Below are 26,234 nucleotides of genomic sequence, written 5' to 3' on the forward strand. Positions count from 1 at the left end.
GAGAATTGCAGTTTGCAACCAGCTGAAACTTCATTTTTCAGGAGGTTTTTACCAGGAGCTGAATTATCCACAGATGTTTCTCTCCAAACAAACACACCAATTGATAAAAACAGGTAAAAACAGTCGGAGACAGGCTGCTCCACCAGCACCTGCTAATGTGTGCTCACCTTTTTTCCTCTGATAACTTAAGATCCTGATGTTCATTATAGGTTTTTCGGGAGCCAAATTATCACAGAGGTCTGTTCCTCTCTAAAACAAATGAACCCGGTGAGTAAAGCCAAACAAAAACACAGAATAAAGCAGTTTCATGTGACAAATCAGTGTTTTTCTGATGCTGCTCATCATGGAGGGGATTCTAACCAAGAATGGCCCGGAGGCAGGCTGCTGCCATGATTGGAGACAGATCATCCTCAGGAATTAAAAGAAACTTGGAGAACCCCTTTATCAGGAATGGGTGACTGAATTCGGCAAAGTAGCAGCATATGAAAGGATGTCGTATAGGATGCAGGACAGAAACATATCTCCTGAAGTAGGGCCTGTATTTTGACACTATGTATGTACCAGTGAAAAGAATAAGTTAAGGTACATTGTCTGTAATGAATAGGTTTGAAATATGATAGGCATGTGACTCTGTTGTAAGTTGAATTTTATTTATTAAATTTTATGTATTTATTTATTATCTTCTTTTCCCATTTTCTTCAGATACAAATTACTTTAAGCTTACAGAATTCTAAATATTATGCCTTGTCATTTCTATCTTTGGATAATAATGTGTACAGTATACAAAATGTGTACAAAATGTGTACAAAATGATTCTTATTTCTAGGTAATTATACCCTAAAGAAAACATATTTATTATATTATACATTTCATTTTTGCCAATATATCCTCCTATCCTATCCTCCACACTGGACCTTTAAAGGAATACGTTACTTACAGAAAGTGCAATCCAAGTCTCATTCATCCAGTCGTGTGCTCACTACTTCCCAAACACCTAACTATTTAAAACACTTTCTCTTAAACAATCTCATGCACGGATGAGGAGCACGTCTGAGCAAGTGTGTGTGCTCGAACACTGCTCAGTGCTTCGCCACCCCTATGTGGAAATGTTAGTAAATGTTTAAGTGAAAACTAGATAAATGAGACTTGTCTTGTTAGAGTTTGTAAACACTTGTGTTGATGTAGTTTTGCTGTTATATGCAGCCACCTTTTACTCCAGTTTATCAAGAATTTACTCTGTTTTTGGATTCTTCGTTTACTGTGGGGGAAAGAAAGTTTGCTTCACAAATCCATCGTAACGGGGTGAATAATTGATATACAAATGATCACTTTATGCGTGAAGTTTTCCTTTAAACCTCGGCTTTCCAGATGAAGGACAGTCTCCTTGTTCACTTGTGCCACTGTACCAACAAACTGCTACATGTTATTGCATTAACACAAAATGCATTCACATCCTTCCAATTTCCTGACTTATTTTCTCACGTAAGCTCAACCACCAAAACTCTGCGTATTTATAGTCTATTTTGCACGTTCCCCAACCATTGTCAAAAGTGTAAAATTTACATTTGAAACCTAACATAGCTAAGAAGAGGAGGAAAATACACTAACTCCTACTTTGGACACTAAACTATTTTAGTCCCTCGCTGGCCTCTGTGAAAGACTTGTGCCCGGTGAGGCAGAGCCCAAAATTTGTTGTAATTGTATGAGACCGTGTGGTGTGTTTTTGTTTGTCTTCTTGTCATTCTTCCAGCTGGTTTCCAGCCCGTCACTTTTTCTTCCACCTTACTCTCCACTCCTCAGCCCCACAAAGGAATCATTTTCCTCATGGAGGTGAAAAATTTATGTCCACCAGCCACATGATCACGTCTCCTCTGGATGCATTGAGTGCTGGGTGTGTGAACATAACTGCAGAGGACTGCCTGGCATTGATCAGGCATGCACTAACACCTCTCCCAGGTATATTAGCAGAGAGGACCAGTGTGATGTGCATGACAACATGTGGCCATATGCAGACGACAGGGTTGGCTAGCACTGCTGTATTAGCTCTCCTTTACATGCATGTATAATGAATATGTACTCATTTTGTGTTGCATTACTGGAATGACTAGTTTAGGAAAAGAAGGCCTACTGAAGCAGCACTTATGATTCTTCACCATATACTGTAAGATGACACAAGCCATGCATTAAAAAAGATACTGACAATAGCAAATAATCTTCTGTTAGAATTTGTGTTGCAGTTCTTTCTGATCGCCAGCAGAGGTCGATGCAAATCAAGGGTTACCTAATCTCATAATCTAATCTTGTATATCACTGTATATCAATCCAAAGCAAGTCCTTTGGGTGTTGCTGGAGCTGGGAGATGTGAAAGAAGCGGGTGCAGGGTTGGAAGAAAACAGGAGGGAGGTAGTTATGGAAGAGTGCTGCCTCCCATGTCCTTCTGCTAATGTAAAGCAGGGAAAGCACACGTTCAGTATGCATCCAAATGTGTACCTGTAACTGCATGCAGGCCTGTGTGTGTGTATGCGTATGTGTGTGTGTCCTGCAGTTCATTCAAACAAACCTGCAGCTGACTGGTTACATGAGGCGCAAAAATTCACAATCATGTAAAAGCTTGTGTGCTCAACAGTGGGTTTATAATGACATTACGTAACATCACTGAATATCTGACTCCTGTAGCGTAGCAGTGAGGCCTGTAGTGGCACTGTGTGTTTGTGGTATTGAACTGTGAATTTTTCCAAAAGAATTCGTAGTATTATTTGATACCATACCAAACATCTCAGGTAACTGGTGTGTAACTTCCTACAATAACATATTTTTACTGATATTTTGGTGTGTTTAACTATGTAATGTTCATGAAATTGACACACTGTGTATCTTTACCTGTAAATGTGAATGTATCTCTATGTTTCCACGCCAACATTCATATTTACAGGTATTTTTTTCAGAGGTATGGACTCGAGTCACATGACTTGGACTCAAGTCACAAATTTGATGATTTTAGATTCAACATGACAAAAACAAATAAGACTTGAATTCAGCTTGGACTTAAATACCAATGACTCGTGGCTTCACTTGGACTTGAGCCTTTTGACTAGAAAATACTTGATATTTTCCCCCCAAGCCCCAAACTTAAAAAGCATATGATTAAAGTCTTAAGTCCCTAGTCAAGGCTGACAAGTCCCAAGTCCTAAAGTTAGAATTTGGAGTCCTCAGCAAGTCAGAATGTGCTCTTCACCAAATGTAATGCCAGTTAACAAAAATCATGAATGCTTTTTAAAATTTGTATTTGTGAAAACAAATAACTTAATCATAGTGTTGACATTGAAACAACAGAATTAATTTTGTGTGTTTCTGTCTTGTCTTGTGTATTCAACTCATCTCATATTGGAAAAATGTTTGTAACTTTCTCCTCCCAAATCTGTGAGAAATTTTCTGTGAAACCATTCTTCCTTTAAAGTGATATTGTATGTTTTATGCCAAATGAAATAAAAAGATTAACGTTAACATTAGTTAATTCAAGAAATGAAGGGAAATTAAGTGATTGGTGGCAAACTGTTTGAATTACTGACAAAACTGTCAAAACTAGATGATAATAAAGCAGGTAAAACATCCCTTTCATAAGTGTTTAAAAAAACCTTGAATGATATGAGTTACAAAACAGGAAGCAATTTGTTTCCTCTTCCTCTCTGTTGAATATTTTATCTAATTCATATTCAATATTTAAATATTAGTTCATATTCATATCACAGATTAATATGTAACATGTAGCTGGACCCGCCCAGCTGTCTTAAATGGTCAATGGGAATGGTTTCCGGACACGGCTCGAGGAGTTGTCGTCCCTTTAAACCACACACTGAGGGACTGTGGAGGGCTGCGTGACTGTACCCGCTTCCGTACGAGCGCCATTGGCCGCCACCGCGGTGTGGGCGGGACACGACACTCTGACTCACCTCTGAGTCACTGCACGACATGTCTGTCACACATTGCTTGCTGATGCGTTCAGGTACTGTGGGCATACATAAATATTTTAAACTGGTGTCAAATAAATATCCCTACTGGTGGAGAAAAAGTGACAGATTAGAAGATTAGTCACAGAATAACCAACTCTCTCCAGCAGGGGCAGCCTAAACGCTTATAACTGTGTATTATAACCTAATCTTTACGATATTGGTAGTTAATTTAATAGGCTTTGTGTAGAATTGTCAAAATATTTAATCTCCCACACCTGGAGGTAAATGTTAAATTAGTCCTCCATTGCTTAAACTCTGCATATTAACCGAATTTTATGAGTTATTGACCACCTACGGACAGAGGGATTTGTTGGTCGTATTTACTATCTATCTCATGGTCTTTAAATGCAGCACCAGACTGGCTGTTCTTACATGACTTCGCATTGGCTGCGATCTGTGACATTGGAGGCGTTAGACTCAGCCTGTACGCGGTCCAATACTTCTTGGGGTAAAATAGAAATTAGACATCTCAACAGTAGCAGACTGATCTTTCTGCCGGAACCAAACATCTCCAAAGCCATTTCTTTCAAATCTATTTTTCTACTTTAGCACCGTGCTGGACGGATCTGCCATAGAGGGTGAGTCTCTCAAACTGCATCTTGAACTCTTGTACGGTGTGTGGTGCTCTTGGTTGTGATAGTAAGTTATGTTTCTCTGCCCTCTCTGTCTTTACATGGAATTTAAAGCAACCGCATTTTACCTCCTTATGTAAGCACCGTAAACATTTTAATAAAGTAGCTCTTAGTATGGTAAACATGAGATATGTACGGGTCCAATGAATGGACATGTACTCTTGCCTGCCTACATTGGTGAACGCTTTCAAAGCGGAAAAGCGCTGCGTGGAATTCCCGTTACGCACAATTGTATCGCGTGTGAACGGTGTGCCGCCAAACTGCACTGGAAAAATTGTTGTTTTTAGCACCGTGCTTATTTCTGTAAGACAATACACTATAGAACAACCCTCTAGATATATTCTACATATTAAATTGAAACTGCTCTTCAAATCGGCATACATCTCACACACCAGATATGACTCATTTTCATATGGTCTTAAATTTTGGAAATTGTGCCCCTTGTACCGACATTCTTCTTCTACTGACTCAGACAGGAGACTGCCGTAACGAGCAGGGTGAATATATTCTAAAAGTTGAAATTACACGAACATGTGTTATGTTCGGCACAGTATTTGTTTGCCGAATTTAGTAAAATGATCGTAAATATTTACATATATTATATGTTCCGTTAGATATAGCAGCATGCCCATAAGACAAGATACACAACGTGCTTGATTTTTCAGAGTCCAGTTTGTAAAGGTTTTCATAAGAGTGAATACATAACCTGTCGGTTGGATAAACCGGCCATGGTGTTCTCTCTTGTCACTCCGAGGAAAGCAGCGTTGCTCTGCTGCTGCTGCTCTCTGCATTATATAACCAAGTTGTCTTTAAACTCACACACACACCATCACTGACTGATCTGCTGCTGCGCTGCTCCGGTGCAGCACAGCATTCCCTACTTGGGCCTGATCCACACACTGGTGTTAATAAGGGTGTGTGTGTGTGTGTGTGTGTGTGTGTGTGTGTGTGTGTGTGTGTTTCAAGTTATATTCATTATAATGACTATCAGTAGTAGTAGTAACCTTGTAGTAGTAGTAATAGATGTAGTAGTAGTAGTTCATGTTCACGTGAAGCTCAGACACATTTACGTTGGCACGTGCACCCAAACACTAGACCCATACACATATAAGCTGTTGTTATGATGCTGTTGCAATGTTTCTATTGTGGTTTAATAGTGGTGCTGTGATTATTTATTGTTGCTGGTATGAACTCATCAATCCCGTAATGTTTCCATAGAGATTCACTCTGTGTTAGTTGTAAGCTACTCGTGTAGTTGTGGAAAGTCCTTAAGGCTACTGCAGTACCATTTGTACTTTACTTGAGTATTTCCATTTTATGCTACTTAATAAGTCTATACTACACAACATTTCAGAGTGAAATATTGAAGGCCTACTTTTTTCTAATGCATTTATTTGACAGCTATAATGGTTACTTTTTAGATTAAGATTTTACGTAACTATAAAAAGCTATACATTCTGGAAGATTTCGTGATCCTCTACAGTTGTGAAAGTGATCTTTTACCTAGCAGCAACCTCTGGGGCTAAAAAAGGAAGCCAACGTGGATGTGCCAAAAACTGCAGTTCCTCTAATGGCCACTTAAGGCTGGCTCTAAAAGCAAGTCAATCATCATAGACCTCCATGTTAAAGCTACAGTAGGCAACATTGTTTTGATCTAATTGAGTAAAAATTTTATAATATCCTCTAAGCATAATGTAAATCAAGCGGTCTGAGACAAACAATAGGTTTCTGCATCTCACCATGGCTCTGTGTTCAGCCTCTAAAGAATCAGGATCGTGCCGATGTGCATCAACCAATCAAAGGTCAACTCAGACCACTGCGTTCCTATTGGCTGTTCTACTGCATATGTGCATTCCCGTGCCGCCGGCAGAAGGGGAGAGCAAGCGACAATGGCGAACAGTGCACCAGGTAAAATAGCTATTCCAGCATTGGCTACAACTGCCTACACGGCTAAACCCAAAAAAGGAAGACAGAACTCAGTTACCCGGAGCCCTGGAGGGAGGGGAAGGGTGAGGTGGGGCCGGGCCCGGCCGGAGGGTGCGAGAGTCGGCCGTGGGAGCGGAGCCGAGGGCTCTCCGCGGAAAGGCCAAGCCGAGGCTGGGGAGTATATGCAGGACCGCAAGGGAGGGATGGGGAGGGCTGCTGCACGGTGAGGGAGAGCCGAGGCTCCTTGAGAGGGAGAAATAGAACCAAGTAGGATAAAATACCTGCGTGCTCATCTGATAGGAGGGGCTCAGGGTGGAGACGAACGAAACCTAACTCAGATGAGACTCAAAAATCAACCGTTTTCAGGCTTTCTACCTACTGCAGCTTTAAATAGAAATAAACATGTTGGTACAAGAAAGGGTTTTGATCTCTATAACTAATTTCAACATTCATGACAACTGTAAAGAGGTGACTTTTTATATATAAAACCCATTGACATATTTTTAAGGGCATGCTGCTTTGAGTGACAGGGTGTCTGCCAATAGTGTCCTTGGCTTCTCAGTCAGATCCACCCCTCGCACCTCTTGCCCAAATATGCTCACTTCTGGCTCCGGAAAAAGAAATGGCAACGGCAGAACTGCCGAACTTGAGGCTTCATAATATGAGTCCACAAACCAATGGGTGACATCATGGTAGCTACTTCCATTATTTTTAGTTTTACAGTCTATGCTTGTTTGTTAGTTTGTAATACTTTTGTATGTAGTTGGTGTGTTTTATATGTAGTGGAATATTTTTACATTATGGTATAGTATGTTTGAATACAGTTCTCTTTGCTCATGATGACTGAATAGCACTTAACAGGAGAGCTATGTGATCACTTTTTCTTCTCTGATAGAAGATACAGGATTGTCTGTAGTGATTTTGATTATGTGCCCTCATATTTTCATAGCATCCATATAAGGTGTGCACTCTCTGTATGGGTACTGCATCAGTCAGTCACCGTGTCTGCCCCATGTTGGCCCGTCCTGGATGAATCAGCTGCCGTCAAATGGCCACAGGGGCTGACGGAACTTTGTCAACGGGATTACACCAGCAACCAGGCTTCTAATTTAGCAGCTAATCCAGATTAAGGTGCCGTGGTCCGTCTGTGTTCCCAGCCTGAGGCTCAGACGCTGCGGCCTGCCTGGCAGACAGAATCAGCAGCCATCCAGCATTCACTGTCTGTGTCTGAACACAGACATGATACATTCAAGACCCCAAACTAAGGTCAGGTCCCAACTGTACATCTGGAATCTTTTTTGCTAATATAGAGTTTTTAAACTCCCACTATGGACAGAATAAATTTGATACTGACACCTGTCCGTGGTTTTTTATCAAATCTGGACTCAGTTTGGAATAAATTTGGCTCGTCTGCCGTACTGAACTGTTGATCCATAAGACAAAGCAGCTGGTTCTCCAAGTGAAATATGGGTGAGTTTGTTCTCACTTGACCAAATGAACTGAATTTAATGCTCCAAAGTTCAAATGAACCACTCCACAAATGAGGCTGAAATCTTAATGAAACACCTTAATAAGCAGCTGACTGCCTCTGTGGCAGCAGACAGCCATCTTGGTGGGAAGAAGGTGCTTGGAGAGACCATTCACAAAGATTTCAGGCTCTGTTCCCGCCATGTTTGCTCAGAACGTCCTTGAACAGGACACTAAACTCAAACTTCCTCATTCATTTTGTTATGAATGGCGTCCCAGGATGCACTGCATTCACAGCATGCAAAGCTGTTATAAGATCCTCCTCTGTGTTGAAAATAGTGTATTTATGTGTCATAAAGGGGGATAAAGTGTACCAACTTCACATGTCAGTCTGTGTAAGATCAGGGGCAGGTGCTATATTTCTCAGTGAGTTTCAAACCACTAACTGCTGGTTAGTGCCTCTGTTTTTTCTGACCTTCTCGTTTTAATGCATTTGGCATTCAGTATGGAGAATCTGACAGAGAGAGGGAGAGAGAGAGACAGAGAGAGAGAGAGAGCTCTGTGAACTATAAATAGACAGTGGGAGAGTGGTTGTGATGATAGCATCACCACACAATAATCCCTCAGTAGGACTGGCGTTGCTCCACTGCACTACCCTCGCCCTAACAGTGAACAGGTATCCCCTATAAGCAGGGTTATCTGGTGAACCTGAACCTCTGACCCTAGGCTCAGCTTCTCTGTGTGTAGATGCTGTATTAAGCTTGTTAATGTGGACCTGTGGGTACAGCAGCATGTTTCACTCCGACCTGAACAGTCTAAATTCATCGTAATCCTTTTAAATTTGTCGTGTACGGGGTCTTACTGGTCAGTCAGACAGCAGGCGGAGGCGCAGACCTTGTTTCTGTAATGTTGTGGGCTTTAGCTGCTGTTTGTTGAATGTCATGCTGGACCCTCACTGTGGCTCCCATCAGCTATCACTCAGCAACAAAATATTGACTTTCATAGGTTCTAGTCCCCAGATGGTGAATATTGCTCTTGACTTGGAAAAACTTGTTTTGCCTATGAGCTCTAGGTACTGTTGGTGAGCTTGGAATTGGCTGTTCGCTAATCCTGCTCTCCCTTAAAGGCTCATTTATGCTCAACATCAGATATGTATGCAGACACAGACCAAGCCGTTTGTCTGTATCATGGATGTAGAAAGAGAACTGGATATAGCGTTGGAAATGGGGCCTGTTCATTACAATGAAAGTTGCTCAGTGGTGCATGAAGCCAAAAAAGCTTGATTTCTGCAGAATGAAATCACCCTGATCTTCCACACTGTGAGCCAATAGAGCGAGCACACTAGAGACTTATGGCAGCTGAGCTTGAATTACGCTACACTGCCCCCATGATTTCAGGTGGTACTGCTCTGTTTAACCATGTGCTTTCAGAAAACTAGTGCAATTACAGATGAAATGAATGCAGAGTATGGACAGGAGGCTCCGTCCATGTCAGTTTACAAATCTAACGCTTAGCACGTTGAGGTAACAAGCTTGCTAGCTTGCTAATTATTGCTTATGCTAATACTGCAGCATATATCATGGCAGATAAACACAGTGTTTAATCCATGCCGTACACTTTTGCTTGTGTGGTTTTGGAAATGCAAAAAAGACAGTACCATCCGCGGTCTGCACTCTCTAAAAGTATCTCTCTTACTATAGCCCTATGCACACCGCATCAGCACGTGGAGCTTGACAGGCCTGGTGCCTAGTTACAGTTGCTAAGCTAGGATTGGACAGTCACTATTCAGGGGGAAGGGTTTAGTGAACAATCAGTCAAAGATGAATAGAGCTTCAGTTTTGTTTTCTTTGGAAAAATTCGTAAAGCTGGTTCACGTCTTCATCCAGTCCAAAACCACAAGATGTTAATGGATCAGTAGGAACAGGACAGACATGAATACATGTTGTAGCAACTCTTTGATCAAATGCAGTGTATTTGCTCCTACTTGTAGATTTTTGCCATTTTTTACTTATTATGTCACGAGTTAGCAACTGAGAGGTCTTTATGGCAACAAATTGTGCAGTTCTTTTTTGTCAGACTGACAGTAGCCTTCGCGCCTTATCAGTGATGCAAACATGAGACATGCAAGTTTAGTCAGCTTCATCACTTGTCAGTCCACCATCACAATAGGCGATCTAGTGATTGTGTATGTGTGTGTGGCAGCTCTATATTCTCAGTGCCTTTACTTTGAGCAGAGTGTTCACCATCACCCCACCCCTTCAGGCACTGACCTCCTTTTCATTACTCACACAAGCAGCACCTTTTCTCGCTTCTTTCCCTCTCTTTCTCTCTCGTGATTGTGTGAGTGAGTGTGTGTGTGTGTGTGTCGCTCCATATCCAACTTTACTTAAAAGATCGACTATGGAGAAAAACCGAGGGGAACACAAGACATTTCCACACACTAGTGTTTAGATTTTATTTGATACTTCATGTGTGGCTGTGCTCTGTAAATCAGCATGGAAGTACATTCTTTAGATTGGAACAAAACAAAACAAATAAAAAAAAACCTCAAGCTCCCCATATTAGCTTTCAATGTCAATATCATATTCAGGACTGCTTGCCTGTGTTGGTTTTTAAGTTACAGTGTGATAGTAAGTAAGTGGACCTTGAGTTGGTATTGTTTTGTCAAATCAGAGTTGTTTTCATTTTTAATTATAAAACTGTAACACTGTTGTCAACAGCCCACAAGCTGGTCATTTTAATCGTTATTTTACATTTATTTAGATATTTTTTTGTTTTACTGTAATTATTAAAATCATTGTTTTATATATTTATTTCCATATAGACATATTTTGATATATTTTCCAACAAGCAACAGTGTTGTAGCTGCTTCACCATTTAAAATTCTATTATTGGAGGCTGACTTGTAGCTCCCAGGATAGGCGTCACAATATAATCATGATTCATTACCACATTATACATGTTGTTTTCCGCGGTACTTACAGTATGTTTATGATGTGCATCACAATGCACTTAGTATCTAATGACTGTGGAAGTATTGTGCCGCATTCAGACATCCCGAGGAGACAAGACTAAGTATAGATCTGAGGCACATATACTGTACATGCAGAGCACACACACACACACACACACACACGTGAACAGGGGGATCGGATGTCAGAAGAGCAGCGTTTGCAGAGCAGGCCTCTTAACGAGAGCCAAAAGAACAAAGTATTAATAATAGATTAGCCTGCATTCAGAGAGAGAGAGAGAGAGATACACAGTAGATCAGCAGATAGATAGATAGATAGATAGATAGATAGTAGGGCTGCCACTAACGATTATTTTCATTGTCGACTAATCTGTCGATTATTTCTTTGATTAGTCGACTAATCATTTCATCGAAAAATGTGTTAAAATGTTGAAAAATGTCGGTCTGTCTTGCCCAAACCCCAAAATTACATCATCTAATGTCTTGTTTCGTACTCACGTCGAAGGGTTTTAGTTCACTGTCACGGGAGAGTGTGTAAAGCTGCCAATATCTGAACATAAGAAGCTGCAATAAGAGTATTTTGGGATACTTTTATAGTACTTTTCTATGAAAAATGACTCAAACCGATTAGTTGACTACTAAAATAGTCACCAATTATTTTAATAGTTGATTAGTCGTCGATTAGTCGACTAATCGTAGCAGCCCTAATAGACAGATAGATAGATAGATAGATAGATAGATAGATAGATAGATAGATAGATAAACTCCTCATTGAAAACATGCATATTAAACATCTAGTTTATATCTATTTAAATGTTCCGATTTGAATACAGAGTCTAAATGAATTGTTAAAGTTGATATCTGCACAGTGCTTGTTGAGAAAATAACACTTTGGACTTTGTACATAAATTAAGACACACACACACACACACACACACACACACACACACACACACAAATGTTGAGTTGTCGAGATATTATCATGTTACCTCCCTCAGCTCAGTGACTCATTGCTCCACTACCTGTATAGTAGTCCATGTTACATCATGTCCTCTGTTGGAATACCCCCTCCCACACACTCTTCCTCCCCTCTTGTGACAGTGAGATTATGCTGCTCAATGCTCAACATCATGTCGGAGACTTACAGAACAAAAGCAGTGATAACATTTCACATTCATACTACACATATATCAGCATGTTTCTTGTGTTCAACATGTGTGTGTTCAGCTGGTTTGTTTTAATGTCCCTCCCTGTTTTCAGAGGTGATGAATATCTTTAATGTCAAATGGAAAAAATGGCAGACATGAGGTTCCCACTTGGAAAAGCTACTCATCTTAGTTGTCAGATGATACCTGTGAACACTGTGTTTGGCAATTGGCTGATAAATACCTTCAGTCAAGTGTCTTGTCGATATACTCATCATTGATGGATCTACTGAATGCACTGCCCACTAACTCAATGGATGTTGAGTGTGAAAACAATCAGTGCACAAAAAGTCTTCACAGCTTCATGTTATCAAATTTGAACCATCAATCTGATAATTCATCTGATTTCAAAGAACGAGAATGAAACTGTGCAGTCCTACAGGTCAAATGTGCTGCAGCCTACAGGCCAGATCCAGCATTTCTCAATGAAGTAGAAAGATGTGCATCTAGCATCTTTTCAAAGTCTTTTTTAAACTACTGTATTATATGGGAAAACCATGTTAAACAAATTACTAGTATTAGCAGATATTTAAAATGTACCTTGAGGGGGAGTTTAAGCAATTTGAATACATTGTAATATTGCTGCTGCTCCAGGAAGTTGGCTGAAATGACACTACAATAGCAGCTCAGTGAGGCTGTACTTAGACACAGTGGTGTGTTGGGCTAAATGCTAACTTCAGCATGCTAACATGCTTACAGCGACAATTTCACTCTGCTAATATTTAGCAGGTAGGCCTATAATGTTGACCATGCTCATCATCTTAGCGTGTTAGCATAGTAACATATGCTAATCATCAGTAAACACAAAGTACAGCTGAGGCTGGTATGTCATTAAGTTTGCAGAGAATTTTATGAGTCAGCACTAAAAAATGTCTTGGTACTTTTCTTGCAAAGAAACATTGTGTCTATTGAGTTGTTGTAAGTTGCCAGCAGCTCTTGCTCTGCAGTACACTGTGTGCACAAAGCTTCTCTGTCTTTAGGACATTTTGTTATTCATTAAATCTCTATCTGCAGGGGTGCATACAAAGATATTTTCAGTTTTTTTCTGACATAATGAAAGTGTATTGCTTGCTTTAATAGCGGTTACTGAAAATCTATACTGATACAGTGTTCATATGTAACAGTGTGTACATCTATATTCAGAACTCCCACAGGCTGTGCAGTATTTCATACTCCACTGTCACTAACATAGTATTGCATTAAGCACTGTAGTGCCCACATTAAAAAAAAAAAAAAAAATCAGCCGTGGCAAATGTTCAATGAGTGAGGGAGTGTTAACAGGCCAGCCCTGATATTGGGTTATTTGGCTTGCAGCCGCTGTATGATTATGGCCTAATGATTATATACTTTGTTGTACAGTGCTGTGTCAGCTTGGCAGCTATTCAAGTGGCTAATATCTGTGTCAATGGTACAGAGTAGCATTTGGGGAGATTACTGTTTGGGTCTCTGACTGAATGATGATGTGTGTAACACCATAATTTGGGTCTTTGTGTGGAAGCAAGTTGTGTGCTGGGGGCAGAAAATTCACACATCATTCCATATTGCACACAGATGGTCATGTGCGCACATATAGTACACTGTTGAAACAGTTGAAATGCACTAGCTGCTCCGGTAGGAAAGTGTTTCATTCTGCCTTATGTTGCATTGCTCCCTCATGAGGGCAGAGACAGACTGTGCATTGCAGAGGTCCCCGGACTGGGGTTCGGGATCCCCTGAGAGGTCTCAGGAAAAATCTGAGGGTCACAAGAGAATAAACAAGATAGGAAAGATGAGAAAAAATCACAACTCCTAAAAATAATTTTGTCTTTAAATCTCAAAATTCACACATCACTCTTTGGTTGACCTGTTCACTCCCTATCTGAGTCAAGGGTCTAAGGACAGAGGGTGTTTTATGTCACACAGATAAAGCCCCTTGAGGCAAATTTGTGATTTGTTATATTGGGCTATATGAAACTGACATATGACAAGGTTAAGCATTGCTCAACTATGTAGGATCACAAGCCAGAAATGTGATAAACATAGACTGTTTGTGGAGTGTGTGAGTTTGGCATTTTTGCTGTCTCCATCTTAGTTGTTTGCAGCCAGAAATGACCATATTGGAAGAGAAGGCGGAGCTGGAGAGAGGCAAGGTGTGGATCTGACTGAGAATCTGAGGACACCACTGTGGAAGCGTCCTTTTAATCACAAGCCATGCCCTGAAGCATACCCTGCTTTATACACTATTTCACTCTAAATGGGACCATAATTTAAAAAATAAACATCATGTTGTAGTGAAGAAGACTTGAAACTAGTGATTGAGACCTTAAAGTCATTAGGAAAATGTTTACTGAGGTAATTAATCAAGAGAGAAGGACGGTCAATTTTCTCATAGACTTGTAAACAATCTGAGTCAGCCCCTGCTGGCCATTAGAAAGGATGCATGTTGAAGCCACTTCTGCATTAGCTTTACTTTTCAGACCTGGAGATAACCCCATGGTGATGAACCAATTGTGTATGTCTGGTCTCTTGTACTGACAGTTATAGGTGGAATATAGGCCCCTCCTTCCTGTGCTTATGATCTAGTACCTGGTTGCCACATTTTTATAGTGTCCTGCCCTCACACCCTGCAGGCTGTTATTGGCTGGGGTGCTACACATGTCCTGAACACAGCAAAACAAAAAATACACGCAGATATAGGTAGGGCCACACACCTGTAGTAAAGGTGAATGTTGAAAGAGATTACTTTTGTGTGAGCCTGTATATCATTTTTCAGGAAAATCCTACTAATTCTGCCTTTAAGTACTGTAGATTTGCACTTTGATTATCTATTATCCATTTATCAAAATGTGCAGAGGGTTTTGCACGCTACACATAAAGATCTAAATGTGCGTGTGTGTGTGTTAGAGAGAGCTGAGGCCAGTTCTCATGACTCTTGGCTGGCTTGTTGTGTAGCGGATTTTTCTGTTCAATAATTAATGTGGAGGATAACGTGTGTGTGTGTGTGGTGAGGTGGTTGTGTTTGTTCTGGGTTGTATTGTGTTGCTTTGTGTTTACTGGGACTGGTGCTGGGACCGTTTGCAGGGCCAGACTGGGCCACCTCTGAGGGGTTTAGTTTAGACTAATGTAGACGAGACTGGCACGTACTGTTTTGCACTGAGAAGAGAAAGAGAAAAGAAGATATACTTTACTAATCCCCAAAGGGAAATTCATTTTTTCACTTTGTTGTCATGTACACACAGCCCTGAAATACACACACATGCAGAAACAGGACCTATACATGCACCTTGATAAACTGATACCACTCTAAACTAGTACCTCTCCAGCTACTAGTCCACACTCCCTATTTTGTCCTGACAGGGACTTGGGTTGGGAACTGGCAGCTCTCCAGTTCCCAACCCAAGTCCCTATGGGCTGGGCTGAACTGGACCAGACAAAGATGGTTTAGTTTTGAACTGAACCTAACTGGACCACTCTGGACAAGCTTGACCTTGGGTGGACTGAACTGGACTGAAAGTAGACTGATGTTTGAGCAGTGTGTTTAGAAAGGATCAGACCAGATGAGCCTGGAGTTCAGATCATTTTCCCCCAATTTTCCATCCTATTTACTGTTCAAATCATGAAGCCTGCAGAAGTGGTTCAGATTCTCAGGTTTTCCACATTGTGTTGTTTCCAGAAAAAAATCTCACTCCATTTCACTTTCCCTCTATTTGTTTGCTTGAGCAGTTTGGGCTGAAAAAGCTTGGAAGCAACACATTTTTCTTACAGGTTTGGTTTGGCTCACAATCACTGTGCTGAAGGAGAAAGTTAAACTAAATATTTAGTAGTCCGGTTTGTTCTTTCCCCTCCAGTCACTGCCCTGCTTTAAATGCTTTCCCTCTGATATTTTTGAAGATGAATTTTATTTGGTTGCACAATAGCTCCTCCATTTTAGTCCTTGTGCTGCAGCTGTCCCTTAAATTCAGCCTGTGTGTTCATGTCCCGGACATTACAGCTACAAGTGAAAATATAGAAACAAAGAAATGTAGAATCGATAAAAACATAGCAGTGTGTACTGACATCTATGTGTAATAAAACTGTCTGGATGAGATCTGTAACACAAATTGACTTTTGTAATGCTTTGTACAGGGTGTGCTGATTCACATGTGACCATCACAGAAATATACTTGTGTGACATTTTATGGCTGACAAACCAACAGACTGTTGCTGTCATGTTGTATGTGATTTCACTGGGGTAAGCGAGATGATGATGATGATGATGATGGTGATGATGATGCACAGGAACAAGAGCAGGATATTTGTCTATTTTTTCAGGTTGCTCAGTTCCCATAGCCACCCGTTATCACATGACCCAAGATCCATATTTAGGTCGTATGATGAAAACTGATCTATCTGCACGTCAACTGTGCAAACTCCAACCCCTGAGACAGGCTATGATTGAAAGTTCTGGAAAGAACTAGTAAGTGGACCTTGAGCTAAGATTGTCCTATTGAACTGCTGTTGCCGAGGTAAAGAAGAACCTTTAATGCTCATCAAAAAATAGCTTTCAGAGCTTTTGACAGCATCTGGTAGTCTTCATTCAGCAAATGGGACCGTCTCAGCTCAGGTGGTGTCATGTGACCAAAAACCCAAGTTGTACTTTTTGCATCTGTTTGGCTGCAATTGTCTGCAAGGTACCATGTGACATAAACTCTGGCATCACTCCATGTCTGAGGGCTGCCCAAAATACTCAATGTACTGTACAGAACCGTGTCCACTGTCTGCCTCTGCTTTTGGACTACATCCAGCTTATACGTGTGGAACTTCTGTCACATGATACACATGATAACAAGTGTTTGTAAATAAGGTTTGGGCAAAGATAATCTCCTGGTTGATTAACTTTGACCTCTTCTCAGTCAATGCTGTAACTGACATTTGCTGCAGAATACAACATAAGTAGCATCTAAGATATTAAGAACATGTACTGAAGCCAGTGAAAGTGATACCAATAATAGCATGTCATATCACCACCTTCTTGTCTTCTGCCACAATTGATCTAATTAACAAGCTGAATCAGGTCAAGTGTCCACCATGGACTGTATGAAAATAATGGACATAGACTCCATGACTGCATTTGGCATTTTGGCCATCGCCATCTTGGTGTTTTGGAGCCAGATGTCACCATATTTAGACAAGATGGTGGAGCTAACCCTAACGCCAGCTGCTAGCTTGGTTTGCACAGTGCATTACAGTGTATGTTCAGCTGTGATAATGCCAATGCTAAGGTTTACAACCATAAAAACAAAATGGGCTTACTGGAGAAACTGAACATCCGACTCCATATAGGGTCTTTTAGTACAACCAAATGCCAAACAATTTTTTTAGGCAAGCAAAATGTTACAATTGACGTAATAAACTGAAAACACACTGAAGTAGAGACGACTACGGCCGCACCTGTACTTTGTAAGTCTAAGGTTACACCATGGTTATGTTGCCTAACCAGTGTTGTCACTAGCGACTTGTTAATGAATGGCACCCTTCTGTCATTCAAAGCAGCCACATCTTTAATTATGAATAGCATTTTGAAAAGGTGAGTTATAGCCTTAAGTAATTCACCCCCCATACAGTTGTCATGATGTTAAAATTAGCTATAGAGACCTGATGTAAAGTTGGGCAACTCGCTTCTGGAGCCAGCCTCGAGTGGCCATTCGAGGAACTGCAGTTTTTGACACTTCGTGTTGGCTTCATTTTTCAGCCCTGGAGGTTGCTACTTGGTGTTAGCTGTAGAGATTTTTGGCAAAACTTCACAGCACTTGTAGCTGCAAACTTGTTGCCTTACCGTGAAATAAGCTGTTTTAAATGGAAAAACATGTCATCCTTGTGATTTGTGTCAATCTGAGATCTTTATTTGGGGAAGCACTCCACCTGGACAGACACATTGCACTTAAGGCAGTTAACATGCATCAAAGACCTCTTGCCAATGTCGTCGTGGTCAGGAAGGGCAAGCAGAACCAAACCTTTTTGTCCAGGCAGATGCATACAACATCATACTGAGCAGAAAAAGCAGTTTTTTTCTTACACCGTATGAATTTTATTAGGAAAATCACCTTTATTATCGTCATGCCAACAAGAGTCCGAATAATTACGTATACAGTGAAAATAAGAAAAATTAAGTGTGCAGTTCCTTTCAAACTACTTAACCCAAAAGCAATGCGTTGCAAAGCATAGTTCAAGCATATTCTCAGAACTGCCACCTCTTCCTCCCACTGGAGTTTCCCAGCCTGAACTTTGTTGTAAGAGTAACACATATGAGCTTGTTGCCTTTCATAGTGTGTAGTGCCCCAATCCCACTGGGGGCCTGAAGGCTCCAGATTCACTAACTAGCAATTAGTTTGTGATAAGCTAATTATAAAGTGAAACTATAGGGATTTAAAGGCAACACCAGCTTTATAAATGAATCTTGAGGATGTTGTTTTGAAATCAAGCCTTTATTATTTATGTAGAGAGGGAGAAGCAGGGATTGGGGGTCAAGAGGGGCTTACAGTGTGTTAATCCAGCCATGGTCATTTAACTATTAAGTATTACTGAGATTTCTGGTTATTTACCCGGATGGTGAAAAATACGTCTAATGGATGATGAAAATGAGTTTGATTTTGACAGAATATACTGTGTTGTTTGCATCGATACCCACTTTCAGCTATGAGGCACCATTGCAATTCAAACCACTACTTCATTATCACTACAGCTGACTGCAACAAGTCAGCAGTTTTTCTGAGGACTCTCTCAAGCATTTTCCAAAATTTTGGAAAACAGGTCAAAAGAAGCAGGTATTGTGAGAGTAAATAGTTACAGTAGTCAGAGGACTTCATCACAGAATAACTCGTGGAATGCATTGACCATCACACACTGATGATATATACCAGAGGATCTCAGGGGGGAGTTTAAGTGCACACATAACCATGCAGGTTTCCTGAGCTGTGGTTTGCTTCAGGCAACTTACAGAATTCAAAATAACAATGGAGCTCTGTTTTGGTGCACAGTTGCAGTTTTTATGTATATATGTGAATGTGTGAGTGTGTGAGCACCACAAACACAGACGGTGCATTTACTGTCTGCTTTGTGTCCACTTCTTTTTTGGCCCAACACATGTTCATCAGTTTTTCCCCAAATATGTTTTTTTTTTTTTGTGGAGAGCAGAGTGTGGACAAAGGACTGGGTGTCTGGAGAGGGTGCTGGGGAGGGGAGAAGGGGATGATGGGTGATGGGTGGGGGACTGGAGGAAGGGATGATGGGTGGGAGTCTGCAGGGGACGGCTGGCTGGCTGTGTTTGTGGATGTGAGTTTGGGGGGGCAAAGGTGGGGGTACGTGTGTGTGTGTGTGTGTGTGTGTGTGTGTGTGTGTGTGTGTGTGCGCGCGTGTGCATGCATTCATCTGCATGTCTGTCTGCATGTGTCTAAGAACATGCATATACTCATCTGCTCGTGAACCCGTCTGTGTGTGTGCGCATTGCCTGCCTGTTCATAGGCTTGTGTGTGTGTGTGTGTGTGTTCTTTTGTTTTGCTCTGGGTTGCTGGGTGATGGGACCAGCTGGGAGGGCTGAAGCCATTCACTTCCCTTCTGCTACCCTGAAGGCAGCCAGCAGGGAGAGGGAGGGAGGGAAAGAGGGAGAGAGGGAGAGAGGGGGTCGAAAGAATGAAACGGAGGAGGAAAGCAAAGCAGAGGTGGAGGGGGGGTGTTAGTACCTTACAGCAAAGAGACAGAGAGAGAGAGCGACTGCAATCAGATGAAACAGAAAGAGACTGACAGCGAAAGCAGAGGGGTGAGGAAGTTTTGAACACAGCTCAGAGTGAATGAAGAGATTCATGAAGGAAAGTGAGGGGGGGTTGAGGGAGGGAAAGTGTGTCAGGCTGAATCGTGATAGAGCAGCGGAGCTGACTCAGCCAGTCTGGTCTGGCGTAGGAGGGCAGCAGCAGGGAAGAAGTAATAGAGTACTTTGCATGTAATTGGATAACTATAATCAGATTACTTTTTTCTAGCATATCAACATTAAAACATTGGTATATAAGAGGGTTATAGCAATAAACTGATAACACTTGATAAGTGTTCTCTGCTACTTTAAAACAAGGACTGTGACTGTAGAATTCTGATCCTTCTGATTACAACAAAAGTAGAAAAACAGTTTTGTTTCTGATCTGAAACACAGACTAATGCTAACTATCACATTCTGTCACAGTGATGCTGATGAAATCTGTTCACATCAACAACAGTGCAATTAAAGTGAGAGTGCGTAACTTCTGCTGAACATAGTGACCACAAGTGACATTTACAGAATAATGCTAGATGCTAAAGCATAGTGTCACAGCAGCACAGGCAGAGAAGAGTGACAAAGTCATAAAACTAGCTTAATAATTTTCATTTCACAGCAATATCCATTTAAAGTTTGCTAACATTGGCTAACATTAGCCATCATAAGCTACTGGTCATCCCAGACCAAATAAGGCAACAAAACTCCTGAGTGTATTACTGAGCAAGGGTGCAATTTATTACCTTTCAGGAGACCTATTACACTCATTTCCAGGTTCATACTTGCATTTTGGGTTCCTACAAGAACATGTTCACATGCTTTAATGTTAAAAAATCCCACTATTTTCCTCATACTGTCTGTGCTGAAACACCCGCATTCACCCTCTGTCTGAAACACTTGGTTTTAGTTCCTTCTCTTAAAGCCCCACCTCCCCCTGAAAAAGCCCAGTCTGCTCTGATTGGTCAGTGTTTCCCACTCTTCCACATCTGTGCTTTTGGTGTCTCTGAACTGTCATTGACAACATTGGCAACCAAGTTTACAGCTATTCCCGATATTAGCATGTAGCTACATGTAGCATTGAACAGAATATGAACACTTGCAGTAGTGTGCCTGGAGCAGATGACCAAAGACTTCCATTACAAGCTGACATTAGCTTGACTCAGAAATAGAAAAAACATTGGAAAAAAGTATTCAGAACAGTGTGAGGCCTGAGGTTTGTGCTCACAGGGATGAGCACATGAGCTTTTACAAAAAAAAATAAAAATAAAAAAAACTTTTAATATGAATATCTGACATTGTAACATTAAATGCACAATAGGTCCCCTTTAGTACAGGATAATGCTAAATACTAGAACATAGTGTAACATTAGCACAAGTATAAAAGTATCATTAAGGCTCAGGTGAATTGACTAAATATTGTCAATTATCAATATCTACTTAAAATTTGCTAATATTGGCCACCATTAGCTTCTGGTTGCACCAGACAGCAAAAGGTTCTAAAACCTTTGAGGCCACATCCACATGAATAAGTTTTCATTTTTAAACATTTTAAGATGATCTCCGTACCCATGAGCATTTTAGCATCATATTAGAAATAATCATTGTCCATACTAACACGTCTGAAAACACGTAACACATGACCATTCGCATACACTGGACGTGCGTGTACCGAAACAGGAAGCAGATTTTCTACTCTGCCGGTGGTTGCTTAGTTACAGAAAACACTACGGAGATGAGGAAACCAATGACGAGGTGGAACTGTTACTGAAAGTAACGTGTATCAAGCGGTCAAAGTGGCAGAAAAAAGACTTATGCGGGGACATATAGGAGTGTTACAAGGAGCATTAACCATTGCAAGAGGAAGCCATGGCAATGGAAAAGGAGTAACGTTAGGCTAGCCACAAAAGAAGGATAAAATCACAAAAGGTTTGTAAGTCAGGCCTAGCTATGATCTTTTGTCTTGACAGGTCGTGACTGATAAGACAAGTTGGGAGCAAATGTGGTCGCCTGATTCGTAGTTTCCGTTCTCCGTATCTGCCTGTCCAGACTAAAACACAACCCTGAAATTTTCAATTTCAGCAGCGTTCAGAAGTCTTCATTATAGGAGTTCCAAATAGCAAGAGTAGTGTGGACACTAGGTGTAAGCGTAGCTATAGTTAAGTGTGGATGTGGCCTGACTGTAGTGAATTGCAAAGGGGTTATTTCTTATTTAATTGAACAAAACTTATCATTTGTAAGAGTGAGAGGAAGAATGGCTTATTCTTTCAGAAGTCACAAGTCTCTTAACTTCTTGAATAAATGAATAGATAAGCACGACAGTTTGGTCACAGCTAGTTGTTCTTTTGAAGGTACAGATGGTAAGGATACAAAAATAGACTCTCCTCAAAGGCAGTCTTGATGTTGCAGTTGGTTATAAACAGGAAAAGTGATGGAAGTAGTTGTATGAAGAATAAAAAAACTACAGCTTTACTGAGAATTTCAGACTCTACATACTCTCATACCTGCCTGGACAATCACTGCATTAATTGGATGTTACTGATGGGTCGATGGTTTGGAAAGTTAAAAATATTGTAGGATTCAGCCCGGCAATTCCAGCTTCAGAAAGGTGTGTTTTAAGACTCTGTTCAATTATCTAACAAACTCTTCGTCTGAAGCTCAGGCCTCTATTGTACTCGTAGGGAAAAGATATGTATTGTACAGTTCTGTTCTGTACATTTACTCCACTTATTTGTCTCAGGGTGAACCTTCATTCTGTGACTTCTGACTTACTCTTTCTGTTACTTATAAACACTTCTGTAAACTCAGACATCCTCACTACAGTGCAAGAACTTTGTTTTCAAGGGTAACCACTGAAAAGAATGTTTTCTGAAAACGTTGCATGGATGCAAGGCTAAGGAAGACAAAAGTGCATTTTCCAATTCATCTTTAGTGTGCACGTTCTAACACAGTGACTTTTCAGATAAGAGATTACTTTACATAAGAAGTCTTAGGGAGCATGAAAGGAAAGTGAACATCTCCTTTTTCACTCCCAAGTTGACCTCTGATGATTTTTATTTCCGTAGATGAGACTGTTTTGTTTGCTTTTGTCTATCCTTTCCTACTTTTAGCACGTTGTTCAGACTGCATCCCTGATATGAAAAAAAAAAAGAGGACAAATAGCAACAGCAGTGCTCTCTGTGGATGTTGTGGCTAGAAGGGTTAGTAAAATGAAGCTGATTGAGGGAGGAAAAATTGAGAAAAGAAAGATGGATAACCTGCTAAACTGTAGTCGTTGGCTAGTAGTCTGTAAAGCTGAACTGCTTTTCTGCTTCCTTGTGCTATAGCTTGTGAGTCGGCTCGCTTTCTCTCGAAGATTAATGACCTTCCTGTTTTCAGCTACGGTATCTCCCTCCACAGAGTTTTCACTGCAGCTCGGTTTGACTTGAAGTGCACTTTAAAAAACGCTGCAGAATTTATTGTTCGAGGCAAGACAGCGGTGAAGGTATGCGGGAGGGAAGAATGCACACACACATCTAATGATACAAGAATGAATGCACCAACTATTATTACTCTTTCTACTGCTATGACTTTCACCTATACTGCTGATAATACCGCTACTATCACTTCCAGTATTACCACCACCAGTACTTCCTCCTCTGCAGCAACCAGCACTACCTCCACTCCCATTCAGACTGCTTTGACTGGAGCTAACCCAAATTGCAACAAATAATGTCAAATTGTGGGAACCGAATTCTCCACTATCAATGTGTTTTTGTTGAGTTTCTCCCAGTGGACAGAGGTATCTGTGTCCCATCTACTGCTGGACTATTGGTGAGTTGTCCTGCTGGAATGTGTCACGCTCACCAGTTTGCAACGGATGGGTTCACACACACACACACACACACACACACACACACACACACACATAAAAGGGTTAGGGTAAACTTTTTCACATAGCCCCGAGCCATAAGCCATTAAAACATACAACAGAGTACTGTATGTCTAAGGTGGTTATTACAGTGTCTCATAATGTCCTGACCGGCTTAGCTGATTTACGTCACGTACTTAACTTTAAACCTAATTTTTTTTACAGTGGCTTCTTTCAAATCAAATAATTCATCATTTAATACGATTTGGATGCATTACCTCTTGCTCATTTTTGACATTTGATACTCTGATTAAGTGGTCTGATAAACAACATGCCGGTAAAGTCAGTGAGTAGAGAGAGAAACAATTCATCTCAGAAGTTATGAAATGAGGGGAAAAGGACTCAAATGAAAGAGACACAGAGCAAGAGGGTGAGAGAGAAACAGAACAACAACTTCTTTCCTGTAAGTCACCTGACACTGGAGGCGTCACACAGCCATGAGTAAACACACCTCCCTCCTGCGCTCTCTGTCTCTCTGTCTGGGTCACCCATGATCTCCGTCCAGGCATAAGCCCTCTTCTTGCAACATGAAAAGTTTGGTTTGGAGCGCCCTAACTACTTTCTATTTATAGACCTATCTCCCAGATTCTTCAGTCTATGCACAGAGGAAGGAGGGTTCTTTGGTTAAGGAAAACAAGGACTCAGATTTTTTTTTCATATTATGGTAAATCAAAAGCTTTCCTACAGGATAAGACGAGTGTTATTCTCTATTTTTCATGTTGTCGACAACTCCCTTTGAAAGAAAAGTGTTCGAATGTCTCTCAATGAATTCTGTTTTTCCTTAAAGTCAAACAAGTACCCTGACTCTGGGTTTTTTTATTCAACAAATTGCCCAAAAAATATCTACTTTCTTTTTCGCTGTGTTCTTCAAAGGCTAAATTATTTCCTAAAACAGCTGGGCACTTTAGTTTTTAACAAATGTTACTCAAACATGAGGAAATGTTGTATTTGTTGGGTACTATTTTCAGCTGCGGCTTAATACATGTTTGGTGCCCTAGTCTAGTGTGTTTTAACAACCAAAATGGTGTATATGGGATTATGCTATGAGTTACAGTGTGTGTACATCATAAGGAAGTGATGCCATGTAGCTGTATGCACTTGGTGCAACGGTAGCTGTTAGAGAAGTTGTATGGAAGCATAAATCTTTGATAAAACTTGCGCAAAAAAGTTTTGTGCTTTCTTGAGGTAGATTCTGTCTTCATTGAAAGAGAGGTGATTGCAATAAATGGGATGTGGAAACGCTTATGCTGGATAAATTCTGACGTAGCCAACATTATCTCACATGACCGAACAGCTGTTTCCTCTGACTACATCTTACTGTGCATAAGGATTATTGCATAAATTGATCATTGTCCCCTGACATTATGAAACATGGCCATTGTTAGCTGACATTAAAGAACTATTCAAACTTTCCTGATTGAAACAAATTCCTGAAGACGTCTCTTTGTTTTTGTCTTGTACATGTGTTAAATGGCCAAGGCAACATTTTTCGATTCCGACTCACAACCTCTACTTCGTCTACTCTGTTTATTGGCAGGTTACAGCCAGGCCTACCACCAAGTTCTGACAAAGCAAAGGTTTTGCAGAGCCTAGTTTATTTACTCCAAACCAGTTGATGTAAAGGTATCTATTTTGCAATTCTTTTTGCAATATTAGAAATTTGCTTAAAATTTGCCTTACAATTTTAAGTCAAGTGTGTAGGATTTAGGGTAATCTATTGGCAAAAATGGTATATAATAGTCATCGCTATGTTTTCATTAGTATATAATCAGCCATTTATATCTCCTCTTCTTCGACAGTTGCTCAGAACAGACGATTTAAACACTGGCTCTAGAAAGGGCCATTGGCTTTTTCGCCCCACTCTAGTTCCCCCACACGCTTGGCACGAGAAGTTTCAGTTCTGCAACCTCACTGCCAGATGCCAGTAAATTCTGCACACTGGTCCTTTACTGAAAACTCAGGTAGTGCAGCTCATTGATGTATTTTTCATAGTTTTGTACAACAGTGGAGTTCTATGTGGACTAAGGTTTATGAGGCTTTGATACACCAAATACTTGTTAGGAAGATACATTTATTGTTAATTTTGGTCTTTTCATGGAATTTATTGATAATAAAAAGAATAGAGAATATTGCCAGACTTATAAATATAAGTATAAATATTCCTTATTAAATATGTATACGCTTTCGTAGCCACCATAGACACCCTGTAGTAAATGGCAAAGGGCTAGAACCTCTCCCAAAATGACACCCCGAAACCCAACTTACTAAAATCTCCATGAACTTTAATGATACAGCTTGACAGCAGAAAAAATACATATTATGCAAAATCGACCTGCTGTTGATGTACTGTTATAAGT

General features: G+C 40.6%; 1 protein-coding gene across 1 annotated transcript in view; it reads left to right on the forward strand.

The window, feature by feature from the left end:
- Positions 1-4,423: 4,423 nt before the first annotated feature.
- Positions 4,424-26,234, forward strand: part of sertad2b (SERTA domain containing 2b) — a 49,225-nt gene continuing 27,414 nt past the window's right edge. The window contains exon 1 of the mRNA XM_049600530.1: positions 4,424-4,588. The gene's annotated coding sequence lies outside the window, so the exon portion shown is untranslated. The remainder of the gene's footprint in view (positions 4,589-26,234) is intronic.

The sequence above is a fragment of the Epinephelus fuscoguttatus genome, linkage group LG16, assembly GCF_011397635.1.
Source record: "Epinephelus fuscoguttatus linkage group LG16, E.fuscoguttatus.final_Chr_v1".
Classification (NCBI taxonomy): domain Eukaryota; kingdom Metazoa; phylum Chordata; class Actinopteri; order Perciformes; family Serranidae; genus Epinephelus; species Epinephelus fuscoguttatus.